Consider the following 13,895-nt stretch of genomic DNA (forward strand, 5'->3'; position numbering starts at 1 on the left):
CTTCATATAAACAAAAAAAAGGACGTTCTAGAGTTAGTTTGTATTTAAGATGTCACCACTATGGTAATATTAGAGGTGATTTGCATAACTTAGATAACGCTACCCGAACGGGTATCAAAAGTAGAACATGTAGGTGTAGATTTATGATCGTATGTAGTAGTCGTAAACCAGGGGAAAAACCTTGGACGGTGAGAGTGTGTCCTGGTGAAAAAGGAACACATAACCACTCGTTCTTAGTGTACATAGATGATCATGTAAGGGCAAATAGGTTGACTGTAGATATTCAGCAGCACATACGAGACCTTAGTGCCACCGGCATGCAACCGCCTTTATCATGACCTCAATTAGACATAATTATCCTGGTTTTTTTGCTAGTATGAATCAAATATATAATGTTAGACAATCAATAAGGAGAGAAGAGATGGAGGGTAGGACTCTGCTCCAACACTGTCTTTATATGGCCACATAGCATAACTACGTGGTTTGGACAGACTTGAACAGTGAAGGGCAATTGAGTAGATAGTTAATTGTAAATCCCACATCAATCCATATGATACGTACATGGCCCTATGTTGATAGATACGACGTACAAAACAAACAAACAAAAGTGGCCGCTTTGTGAAACAATCGGAATGACGCCAACCAATCACAACTTCTTGCTTGCGTTTTGTTTGATGTGAGATGAGGCGGCTGTGTCATATTCGTGGTTGTTGGAGAGATTGAGAGATATTTTCGGCAGTGCTCAGACCCCAAACGTAATCGTAATTGATAAATCGTTCACTAAGAATATTATCATAAAAAAAGTTTCTATCACTACAAAACTTCATAAAAAAAATACACCAAAACAAAATATCATTATTTCTTTTAAAACTTTAACAAAGAAATATAAACTTAAAATACAAAATATTAACTCGAGTTATAGTGGGTCTCATATTTAATAATAACTTAGCATTGAAGAAACTAAAAAATTGAAAAATGGGTCAAAATTCACTGAATTTTGAGTCAAATTCAAATCGGATAAAAGATTAGCAACTCAAACTAAGTGGAGTCGCAATGCCATAGTGGCCAAGGATAGTAGAGATTTACGGAGTAAGCTCTTTTTATTTTACATGATTTACAGATTAAAATTACTTGTATTCATTAAATAAATTTTAACAATTGAAATTGAATTAGCGAATTGAAATTTGATGATTGGAATTGAATTTTATTGATTGAAACTGATGTTTAAAGTTAATTTACTTATTAAAATTGACTTTTATTGATTAAAAGATAAAAATTAATCGGTACCAATACCAATCAAAATAAATTTTATATTGAACTGATTTTAGCTCAATGACTTTTACTAATTGAAATTCATTTTTTCATATTAAAACTTATTTTTAGTAATTGTAAATAATTTTGAGTGTAACAAGTTTAAACGTGGGTTCATTATAACTAGTGATTAATGTTAGTAAAACTACAATCCGCCATACACTAAAAACCGCCATCTAACTACACCTCATTGCTCACACCAGCTGCTGCTTGTCGGACAAGTCTATGGACTACCAATATTATTACACTTACGCCTCGTTTGGTATATGATATTAAAGGGCGGTAATGGTAATAAAATTAAGTAATGAAAATTTTGATTGTTTGGATGCCTTCAATGGTAATGGATGGTAATAAAATAAGGTAATGAAATTACCAAAAATGGCCATTTTCATTACCATCAAACAACATGGTATTAGGCGGTAATGGTAATGAAGTATTACTGTGGTAATAAAATAAGGTAATGTTGTTTCGAGCTGAAGAAAAAAAAATAATGAAGAAAAAAAAAGGTAATGTATGTAATTATCCAAAAAAATATTATTATTAAAAAAAGAATCATTAGATAGAATAATTTAAATACAATAATGCATTTAAATACAAATATACAATAATGAAACTATAAGAGTCATTACCATTTTTTATTACTAACAACCAAATGCAATCAATGGAATATTATCTTCCATTATCATTCTTTAGTCATGCACACTAAACAAAAGAATCTTCATTACCAATTCTCATATCCATTCCTTCATACTATTGTCATTACAACATTTCATTCCCATTACTTCATTACCATCAACCAAACGGGCCGTTACGGTAACGAAAATTAAAGGAGAAAAATGAAAAAACACTCTTTTTATAATTCTTATTGACTCAAGCATTAAAAGTGATCCTCATAATTAACCGCCACTTATACAAGAATGACCTGTTACATCCACCTTGTGGCATTGGTTCCTAAGAAAACAACGTCATAGTACCAAAAATACCAAATAAAAGGCAGAAAAAGCTTGTGATGTTGGCTTCAAAATAAAATCGACACCACAATGTATTTTTTATGTTGGTTTCTTAAAATAAATATAGGCAGATGAAAAAAATAATAAGAAAAAATAACGTCATAAAACTTTTTTAAAAATAAATATAGGTCTAAGATAGAAATTTAGAAAAACCCATTTCATGATTTCCAATAAGCTTTTGAAGTCAATGCCAAAGGAGGTATTAGCGATTTTAGGCAACCCGTAGAACCTCTCACAATGTGAACGATTCTATGTAGTCTAGAAAAATTGGCTTACATATGTACAATAGAGTCAAAATTAAAAATTTAGTGAAGAAGTTGGAATTGGAAATTTGGTTTATTTTGGCATTATTTTGATCAAAACTTCTAAGGGTAACCAACCGTTCAAATTCATAGTCTATTATCTTTTTAATAAACCATTCTTTAATATTTATAATTTATGATATAAGAGTAAATTACGAATCACAAAACCAACAATAGTTTAGTGGATCAAAATAGTAAAAGAAAACTTAGAATACTTTTAAGAGTTGAATTTTCTTTTCAGTCTTAATTAGTTTAGAAGTTTATTTTCTTCTTAATTAATTTTGAATTTTTTATATCATGTATAAGTTACATCAACTAGTCTTGCTAATGTACGATTAAAGTCTGATTCAATTAAAATTCATTTATTTCGGTCTCATTCAGTTAAGGAGAACATTTTTTCATCTTCAGCACTCTAATATAATCACACTATACGTAAACCGCATATTCACCTAGAATAATTTGAAGTTTTATTGATTTTTCATAAAATAATTTCTAGGTTTAATCAGTTGGGACTTGCTCAATTGTTATTTGTAGGGCTGAACATAGTTTGGTTTAAACTGTTAATTAAATCGGACTAAATCGTAATTTTAATATTTGATCGGGTCTACGGTCTGGTTTGGATTTTTTCAAAAAATTATGATTTATGGTCTGGTTCCGGTTTTTTATTTTTTCAGACCAAACCAGACCGCAAACCGTTCTATGACCAAAAATCATAATTTTTTTTAAAAAGATACGTTGATACCTAAATATTTCGAAATGTAGTTATTTTTATATAGTAATATATACTTGAATAATGTTAATGCAATCAACTAATTATAAATTATTATATTTGGTGATTATAGGTGCGAAATATTTGTATAATCACATATATTAATTTGGGAAAAATATAAAAAATAAAAACCATAGACCAGACCAGACCGTTGTAGAACGATTTGGTTTGATCCGATCAAGTGATTGAAACGGTCCGGTCCGGTCCGATCTGAAAAATTTTCCACATCGGAATTTTTGGTTTGGTATGATAGTTATTTGTTGGGATTATTATACAATGGAGTAGGGATAATGAAGCAATTAACCAACGAGAAAGGGGAAGGAAATCAAATTACGTAATTCTAATTTAAAATTGTATTCTAATCAATTTTCTTTATTGAACGTCATTAAGCTGAAAAACACAAATGAAAACAAACATTAACCTCCATTTCGCATATATGCAAGGCTAAAGCAAAGCATGGCAGCTTAATCTTACATAAATATTTGGATTATTCAAAAAGGCAATGCTTTTTGGATAGATCAAACATACAATTTTATAATATGTGTCTAGCATGATGAAGACCATACTATAATAATATACTAATATATATTATAATTATATTTATAATTTCTCCAATTTGAAATATATGTTAAATTAGTATTTTTTAGCATTATATATCTTTCAACTTAATTTTATTTATTGTGGTTAATGTTTAATAAAAAATATAATCAATTGATAACTTATTTGAATTGTCTAATTACATATTTTATAATATTAATTTTTTATAATTTTTAGTTATTTAAAATTAAAATATAAATAATCAAAAAATAATATAGTAAATTGCGTGATAAATTAAATCTAACAAGTATAATGAAACAGATTAAGTATAATTATGACAAAACTAATAATCATAGATTTAATTACGTAGCGTTGGTGATAATGACATGTATGGGTATGGCGGTGTCTACCTACCCGATTGATAAGTTTAATGATTAAAGTATATAAATATACTTCTCATTCCTTCTAATTATATATTTGGTTAGCAACCTTGAAAAGAATCTAAAAAGTGTTTGTGATTTAACTTTTGATTTGAACCACGCACTGAATACCTTTTTTGATTAATTAATGAAATTCATTAGGGTAGTTGTTGATGGATTAAATTTTTATAAAATGAGCCAAAAAAAATACTCATTTCGTTTTTTATTTTTTTATTTAGAATTTGAAAAAAAACCAAAATAATTAATAATAATTACTCATAAGATACTATTAGACATGAGTAAAATAATGTAAAAAAATAAAAATTTTATTAAAAAGTAAGCGTAATAATGTAATAACTATTTAAATTTTATTGGGTGTGTATAAATATAATTACATATAAAATTAAGTAAACTAAAATAAAAACTCATGCATTGCACAAAGTTGTTAGTGTATATATATATATATATATATATATATATATATATATATATATATATATATATATATATATATATATATATATATATATATATATATATATATATATATATATATATATATATATATATATATATATATATATATATATACACACACACACACACACACACAATGTTATCAGTATAAAATTATATAATATTTCTTAGAAAATAGGTTGTATGATTATTTCATATGGCAAATTACTACGTGAATGTTTATTAGATTGTATGTTATGATAGGATTTCATTGGAAATTGAAATAGAAGTTAACTAGTGTAAAAATCTATGCAATGCACGATTTTTTTAGCATCGATATATATTAACATATGATCTTAAAAAAATAAAGTCAAAGATATTATGCAATAGAAATACTCAATTTTAACAGTTATATGTATATAAATTAATTTTGTAAATTTGAAAACTGTCAGCAATATGTTAAGCAGTATATTATATTCCCTAACATACTCAATTAAACTATAAATAAACGTTAGTCGAGGATACTTCAATGTTAGACATATTAGTCATGATAAATTTTTGCATAATTCTCTTTAGTTGTGACACTTAAAATTTTTGACGCTTTTAAGTATAATACTCCCATATGAGTTGTATAGATTAGAGTAAGTGAAATAATATCTTTAAATTATGTTGTTTACTAAAATAGACAGATTCCAAATGATAAGCAAAAATTTTAAAATTTTCAAATGAGGTAAATAAAAGAGAACAAAAGGACTGCATAATATCATATGTCCTAGTTTGGATTCCCATTTAACCCTTTATTTTCTCAACATATCCTGTAATATTTTTTTAAAAAAAAAAAACAAACTTTAAGCTAAGCTGTAAAATTATGTTTATCTTTTTAGTTTGATTCACGCTGCTCCAACTTGTTCTCTTCTTTAATTTGGTATGTCATCTCTTTTATCTTGGATAGTCTATTACACAACACAAGTCCTGTAAACCAAAACAAAAAGAATAATACTTGGTTTATTAAATACTTCCTTCCTTCTAAAATACTCGCTACATTACTATTATTGATATTATTTATCGTTCAAATTTATTTTAATATTATTGTTAATATGTAAGGAGAAATATAATCAAGTGGAATCTTGTTTGAATCGTCCGATCGGATACTTTCAAAATAGTAACTTTTTATAATTTTTAAACGTGTATAATTCAATATATAAATAATCAAAATAATGCATTGTATTGCGTAAAAAGTCAAACATAGTAATTATAGTGTAACGGAGGAAATACATCCGAATCTTAGATCTCACATAAATTTGATCTATAATTACCGATTTAAGTTTTTTGTTGACATGATTCTTTGATATGAAGTCAAAAACCAACGTAATAGAAGGTTACTCATTCCTCATTTCAAGTGGATTAGATCATACTTAATGTTAGGTATTAGTATGAGTCTCATGTAAGACACATGAAGAATATATAACATATTTTGATGTATAAATATTAGTTGAAGTGTTTGGTTGGTATGGGTCATTGACATATTTAATCATAAATGAGGAATAGGAATAGGTCATCTGACTCTGTTTTTATTTGTTGTTCATTTTAGATTTTTTTATTTTACGAGAGAAAAATTTAAATAAAATCAAAATCAAAGAAATGAAGGAGTTTCTTTTATTTTACTTATATGATAACTATTTTGGGTTAAATTTTCTTGTTTCTTTAAAGTCTTGTGTTGCTATACATTGTCTTCAAATTTGTTTAATTTCATAACTAACAATGTCTTCATTCAACTTGAGCTAATAATAATATCAAGATAGGGGAGATATTATAAATAATTAAGGTTTGCCAAACTAATCAATTTGTTTGAAAAATGGGTATGTACGGAAAGAAATATGTCTTAAATGTTATTTCTTTATACTTCATTTCATTTAAATATCCTTCTATAAGACATGTACAATAATAATTTTTGAAAAATAAATATTACCCAGTAATAAATACTGGGTTTTTACCCGTATTATACATAAGATATGTAATTTTTACCTTGAAAAAAATATATGCAATGAAAGTTTAATGCTAGTTATTTTAATTTGTTAACGAATGTTTTAAAATTTTGAAGGTATTTTAATAGACTCTGTGGTTGAACTATGAAATGTTGAATTTAGTTTGTGAAATGTTGCTTAGTAATCTCCGTTGATTGTTTTCATAAAATTTAAAATGTCCAAGTGTATAAATTATTCCTAATGAAAGCTTTGAAGAATGAACACTAAAGCTATATATCTCTAAGTATAGAAGCTTTGATAGTACTTGACTGCAAACAATATGTTTAAAGTCAGTATTTTAAAAAAGGTGATAGTTGATTACCGTTTCATCCATTAAAATCAGATGAATTGAACTCTTTTGTTGATCATTTTCATTCTTTCTCCACATGTAGATCACTTGACACTTTATTTTCAGAAATCCGATATCATTAGCTGTAGCTAGTTCATCGAGTAAAGTGTACTGATTAGCCATTGTTTGTTTGATTGAGCCAAAAAAAAATGATGGGTGCTTTATATATTATGAGATTGTAGGTGATATCTTAAGATTATTACAATTAATCTAAGCATTCAATTAAGGAGAATTACTTTGCATTCAATCAAGGAGGATTAACTTTGTGTGTCCTTTCAAAATTGAAAAGCTCATCAAATTGATAATGCAGTAAAAAAAATGAAAAAGCTTTTATTGATGAAAGTCTTTTAAGACTTTGAATGCCAAAGACCAAATGCAGAGGAATGCCAAAGAACAAATACAAAGCAATGCCAAAGGGAGAAAAAAAACAAAAGTTGTTATTACTTGATAATTCAGAGAGCTATTTAGTTCGTGTATAGATAAGATCTTATGGAAAGACCGTCTCACACAAAAATTTATTTAAGGTTATAATTGATAACTTTAACACTATAAAAAATGATAACTTTAGGGAGCAAATCTCCTTTGCGACCGTTGTATGTATGCGGCCAATTCAAATTTCAACCCAACAATTTTTAATGCCATCATACTTCAAACTTTTCAAAATGCCTATTCCAAGGCTCAAGATCCCAATAATTAAAAATGTACAATTTAAGTATTCAAAATAAACATTTCAAGACTTAAATTCAACATCATACTATAAAGATTTAAATGTCTATTCGAAGTCTTAAAATGTACTCCCTCTGCAACACTTAATTTGCACCATTTTTCATATTAGTTTGTTCTATCCATTTTTCACCTTTTTTTGGCAATAATCTGATGCTCTTTCTTTTAATCTCATTCATAAATTTATTGTCTATCTTTATGTTAACCACTCATTTTTATCATCACTTTTTTTTTGTCATATTCTCCAACTCAATTTCCCACTCCACTAAATTTCACTGAAAAAGTATTGGGTGCATTCTCGTAGGGATAGAGGAAATATATTCAAAAGCTTAAAATATCCATTCCAAGGATTAAAAAGCCTTTACATTCTTTTTCCAAAAGGATTAAGTTTAATGTCCTACTTCAAAATTTAAATCTCTATTACAAGGCTTAAAATGTCTCTTCTAATTATTAAAACCCTCACTCAAAGCCTTAACCTTCTTTTTTTATATAAAGTTTGAAAGTTAACATCCTACTTCAAAGTTTTTAGCGCCTATTCTAAGGACTAAAATGTCAATTTCAAGGCTTAAAATGACCTTTTCAAGCCTTAACCTTCATTTTTCAAAAGATTAAGTTTAACTTCGTTTTAAAGGTCTTTTTAAGTCTTAAAATGTCTATTCCAAGAAGTAGATTGCCTACTTTAAAACTTAAAATGGCAACACCAAGTCTTAAATTGTCAATTTAATCCTTAAAATGTCAATTTTAAAGCTTAAATTGCCTACTCTAATACCTAATTTTAATCTTCTACTTCAAAACTTAAAATATCAATTTTAAGCTTTGAATAGTCAATTTCAAGCTTTAAAATGCCAGTTTCAAAGCTTAAATTGCCTAACATAAGACGTTTATAACTGCTACAACTAGATAATTGAAATGTATCCAAATATAATGACATAGTTGCAGTCTTGAAGATGTCATGGAAAACAAGTTAGAAGTCATAGTGCTACATGGAGATGGAGGCTAATGTAGATAATCAATTGAAGACATTTCATCATCTTCATCACCATACTCGTTATCATCATTTACCATCATTGTCTTTAGTACCAAACCATATATATCCCATGCACATCCACAAATTAAGATCTTGATATTATGAAAGTAATTCAATCTTATATAATCAAGCAAATAGATATACACATAGACGATCAAAGAAAACGATCGAAGCAGACAATTGAGAAGAAAGAAAGATTGATGTAGTGAGGAAGAATTAAAGAAATAGTTGTTTTCTTTTATTTTGCTAAATGGGCTATGAGGTCTCACACATGAAATTGTCTCACGGGAGAAATTTTGAAAATTAAAAGTAATCATTTTAAGATTAAGTCATCACTTTTAGACAATATATATATATATATATATATATATATATATATATATATATATATATATATATATATATATATATATATATATATATATAAAGTCAACTTTGTAAAAATACTTTGAAAATTTGTTATGTACTTTAGTTCAAAGAGAACAAGAGCCGGTATCTCATTTATTAAACTAACGGCCCGTACAATTTTACAACGATTTAACAGGCCCATTCTCCACTAGTCGGACACTGAGACTTATAATGGGCCATGCTACCCTTACCTATTTCGGAGATTTTGTTAAACTTCTTGAAACTTGATAGCGAATTGGACCACAATAAACTAAGCACATATATAACATAAATTTTTATACACAAATTCTCATATGAGACGATCTTACGGTGAGACTATTTTAATTGGATTGGTTCAATTATATTTATTTAGACGGTCTCATAGTGAGATCATTTTTATTAGACTGAACATTTGATATGTTAAATTGATCACTTATAATTCTAATGTGATCAATTAGAAAAATAGACTAATCATATAAATTTTTCTCATAATGAGACGGTCTCATATAAGATGAGTTGTAAATATAAATACTATATAAATACTCCAATTCCAAAATTTGATTACAATTGTAAATTTTAAACACAAATTATAGTATGTTATGGACATATATGACTAGTAGATTACATACAAAGTTTACCATACACACTGTTATTGTAAGTTTGAAGAAAAATTATATACTAACGGCCCGTTTGGTACATGGTATTAGAGGGCGGTAATGGTAATAAAATTAAATAATGAAAAATTTGGTTGTTTGGATGCCTTCAATGGTAATGGATGGTAATAAAATAAGGTAATAAAATTACCAAAAAGGGCCATTTTTATTACCATCAAACAGCCTGGTATTAGGCGGTAATGGTAATGAAGTATTACTGTGGTAATAAAATAAGGTAATGTTGTTTCGAGCTGAAGAAAAAAAATATTGAAGAAAAAAAGGTAATGTATATAATTATCTAAAAAAATATTATTATTAAAAAAAGAATCATTAGATAAAATAATTTAGATACAATAATGCTTTTAGATACAAATATACAATAATAAAACTAAGAGTCAGTACCATTTTTTATTACTAACAACCAAATGCAATTAATGGAATATTATCTTCCATTACTATTCTTTAGTCATGCACACCAAACAAAAGAATCTTCATTACTAATTCTCATATCCATTCCTTCATTACTATTGCCATTATAACATTTCGGGTGGTAAGTGCAAAATATAAATTATGTATAAATTAGGTTGAACCTAATAAATATTTAAATTTATTACGATATTTAGAAACTATTTTGACCATGTATTTGGTTGTTATATATGAGGTGTTGTACTTTGACGTTTCTTGGTGTAGATGTCAACTATATAAATGAGTATATTCCATATATTTGAGATTTTGTTATCAAGAGCTATGCTGAGAAATTGCATTTGAATTGAAGTCATATTTGAATATAAAATAAAATAATATAACATAAAATAATCTTGATGAACTTATTGATGGCATGAAAGTAAGAAGGCCTAAGATCACAATTTGATCTAGGTTCCACATAAAAGAAAAAGTGATATTTGTTGTTTAGAAATGCAATTTTAATTTATTTGAAATTTCAACGAACATAATAATAACAAAGAAAATGAGTAGGAAATATATTAAGAAAATAATTAGGTTTAGGGTTAATTGTTTCTCAACCCTGATAAAACAATACTACTAGGAAGCATTCATCACCCAATAGTTTATACTCACTCCAATTCAACACTAACGTCTTATTTGCTTTTTGGATACTATTCATCTCTTACTTTTAATTTGTATTTTATAAGTTAAAACATAGTCAATTGAAATCTTGTTTTATTCGTCTCAATACAAGGATTATTCATATTAATTTTCCGTAATTTTTAATTATTCACCATTAGAGATATTAACGATTGAATAATTGTATTGGATAGAGTGTATAAAGTAAATGAACATCAATAATGAATTGGAAGGAATATCTATTTAAATCAAACGTAGAATTTTTATTAAGATGAATATATAAAGATGGGGTTTTTTAAATTAATTTTCCTAAAAAAATTTAGGTAATAGAAGTATATTTCATGCAATATGTTTCGGTAATAATGTTCACAAACACCCTCAAATTATATTACAAATTATATCTTTCTTTAAATATGTCGAAAATTGATTTGGACATCGAAAAAAACGTTCTTGTAATATAAATAAATAAAGCCATCTTTATCCTTTCTAGTTTCCTACCATCAATGCAATCAAATTGAACTATTTATTCAGTTCACCAATGACCTACAACTCATCATTGGTCACATTTAAATAAAACAGCTTGTCTTGAAACTTTCTTATCATGAGATGAATTCATATAATTAGTTTATTTCTACAACTGATTACTTTAAATTTATAAATAATCACTTTAACACACTAAATGTCTATGGGTCAGCCCAATAGTTATAGTCCTTTCCATAACACCGTTTCATTTACGAATTTGAGTAAATAAAAACAAATTTTGCAAAAAAAAGTATATATTTATAATATGAGGCAGATATATTTAGTCACGCTTTTAAGATCGAATTCAATCGATGGAGTAGAGCTTAGAGGAGAAGATAAAAAATCTTATCATGTGCAGGTCCAAAATATACATCAATGGTCCCCTTTCCTTAGCTAGTGTTGTCGCATGGGCACTGGCACTGCCCTTAATATCTGGCATTACATTGTTCTATTTCCTTTCTTTATATATAGAAGTATTATTTAGGAATATCATTTCTAGCAACTTGTTTTTTCAATATATTAATTAATAATTTATATTATAGCTCGTTTTATATAAGATCGTTACAGTGACTTTAAAACAAGAAAATCATAGACTAAAAGTTTTTAGCTATTATTAGACTATTTAGCCCAAGTATGAGGCATGTCTCATGGTGAGACCGTCTCATACAAGAATTTGTGTTAATATTATATAAATATTACTAACCCTTTTATTTTATTAAGGATTTGGTGCCACTAGTTTAAGGACAAATCAACTTCCTTGAAAAAGAAATACTTGTACAAGTTTAAGTTATTACAAAGCTTTTGCTAAGGGTGTCTCTATTTCACTTGTTGTGATTGATTGGTTGGCTTAACCCCCCAATAGATAGCTAAATCCGACCCAAAAAATATGCTCAAAATTTTAAAATTGAGGTATAACCATTAAAATAAGATAAGATGACCCTAAAATATCCAAGTGACTACCAAACCTACATGCTTTAATTAAGTACGTCAATTTCATTAGAGGAAGAAAATTATTAGGGTAGATGCACATATAGTGATTGTGGATTCCACCGGTATTTAAAAATATTTTAATGGAGTATTTTTTTTATGGAAAATAGAGTAGTTAGAATTAAGCTTTTTTACGATGAAACTTTTTTAAAATAGAATCTATAATTTAAAATAGTATCTACAATAATGAAGATCAACGCAAATTAAGCAAGAACACAATGATTTAACGGTACCGTACAAGGTAACTGATCTCTCTTCAAAATGATTATATTTCTTTAATAGATTCAACAATATAAGAAATATAGCCCGTTTTGTATGAGACTGTCTCTCGGTGAGACGACCTCAAAATAAGAAGCCTATAAATTTATATTTCTATTATCAGATATTTAACCCAAGTATGAGACATGTCTCACGGTGTGACTGTCTCATACAAGAATCTGCGAAAAAAATTAATCTCATTCAAAGATGAACTAACTCTTAATTAAGAACTCGCAAAACCCTCCAATAAAAAAGTTTTCTCACTAGTACAATGGCAAAACTAGCTAAGGCTTACTAAGCCTTTCTCTTGCTAGTACTAATCCTCACACCATCAATATATTTTCTGATTAATAACCGACTTTTATAGCCAATTAAATTAGAGAAAAGCAATCTCTCATAGCACAACACACACACTATGAATGATCAATAGTTATCTCATGCGCATTTGCTAGACCCGTTCGGACGGGCAAATCTGCTTATCTGCATTTACTGGATTCTACAATAGGAGTTCATTCGAACGCTCCTCCATGCACATTCAAGCACCCTGGCGTTGCACCTCATCTTGGATTCCTCGAAGCTTCATCGCCAAAAGGCACTCCATCCCTTGGCATCCCCATCATCCTCAACAACGATACATGTGTTATGAATTGAGTTATTAGGTGATCACTATCACCTCTATGTATAGGTGATTTGACTCTTGTGCTAATATTTGTAATTTAAAAGAATTAAGAGTATTTTGCGATTACCTTTTTCCTTGAATTGAAAAGAGTTGTATCTCTAATACGATAATGCTACTGTTGAAATAGATCATAATATGATATGTTGCATACATTTTGTAAGTTGTTTATTCATGTACCTATGAATAAAAATAGAATGAATGTAATCACTATTTACTCCATATATGTTGAAGAACTCAACAATTTTATCTATGATTTTGTGATAAAGGGTGCTCTCCAATCATTTGAATAGGAATGCAACACATACATGGGGAAGCTCTGTAAGGTGCTAGCGTGACATTTCGCATAACTTTTAAATAACATACTATAAAAATATATTTTTCTATTTAATTAATATGATA

The sequence above is a fragment of the Amaranthus tricolor genome, chromosome 4, assembly GCF_026212465.1.
Source record: "Amaranthus tricolor cultivar Red isolate AtriRed21 chromosome 4, ASM2621246v1, whole genome shotgun sequence".
In the NCBI taxonomy this organism is placed as follows: domain Eukaryota; kingdom Viridiplantae; phylum Streptophyta; class Magnoliopsida; order Caryophyllales; family Amaranthaceae; genus Amaranthus; species Amaranthus tricolor.